General features: G+C 75.0%; 1 non-coding gene across 1 annotated transcript; it reads right to left on the reverse strand.

The window, feature by feature from the left end:
- Positions 1-478: 478 nt before the first annotated feature.
- Positions 479-631, reverse strand: LOC142360085 (5.8S ribosomal RNA). The gene has a single exon (XR_012762818.1). It is a non-coding gene; the product is annotated as a 5.8S ribosomal RNA (ribosomal RNA).
- Positions 632-847: the final 216 nt, after the last annotated feature.

An 847-nucleotide genomic window follows, 5' to 3' on the forward strand; every position in this document is an offset into this window, starting at 1 on the left:
CTCGGGGAGGAGGAGGGCGACAGGAACCGGGGCAGGGGCGGCGCGGACGGGGGACAGACGGGGGCGTCCACCGCCACCGCCCCCGTCCCCCACCCACCGGCGCACGCACGCGCGCGCGTCAGTGCGGCACGGCACCCCCGCGGTGCCCACCCGCAGACAGACGCCCGCGCGGGAGGCCGGCGGCGAGGCCCGCGCCATCGCCGCCCCGCGCCTCCCTCCCCCGAAGCTCGCTCTCGCTCTCTCTTCCCCAAACCCACCGCCGATAGCCCGGCGGGGACGAGCTCCGTCCAGCAGGCGCTCTCCGGGAGCGGGGAGCTTCGGAGCGCTCCCCGAGTCTCCATTTAGGGGGACGAAGGCTCGCGCGCTCGCGCGCGCGGCCCTGCGAGGCACCCCAGCCGCGCCGCTGCTGGCCCGCCGGCCCCCCCCACCGCGCTGGGGCGGGGGGGCTCGGCGGCGCAGACGGCGATTGATCGTAAAGCGACGCTCAGACAGGCGTAGCCCCGGGAGGAACCCGGGGCCGCGAGTGCGTTCGAAGTGTCGATGATCAATGTGTCCTGCAATTCACATTAATTCTCGCAGCTAGCTGCGTTCTTCATCGACGCACGAGCCGAGTGATCCACCGCTAAGAGTTGTCTCGGTTTCGGCACCGCCCCGCGCGCGCGGAGGGGCCGGGACCGCTCGCCGAGAGCGGCCCCTTCTCTGAGGACGGCCGGACCGACCGCCGGCCCCGCCGCCGCCCACCCCCCTCCGCACGCGCGGAGGGGGCGCGGCGCGGCGGCGCGACGCGGCGCGACGGAGAGGCCCTCGCCTCGGCTTGACCGTACGAGCACAGGGGAAACGGAAAACA

Source organism: Opisthocomus hoazin, unplaced genomic scaffold (assembly GCF_030867145.1).
Source record: "Opisthocomus hoazin isolate bOpiHoa1 unplaced genomic scaffold, bOpiHoa1.hap1 HAP1_SCAFFOLD_81, whole genome shotgun sequence".
Lineage (NCBI taxonomy): Eukaryota > Metazoa > Chordata > Aves > Opisthocomiformes > Opisthocomidae > Opisthocomus > Opisthocomus hoazin.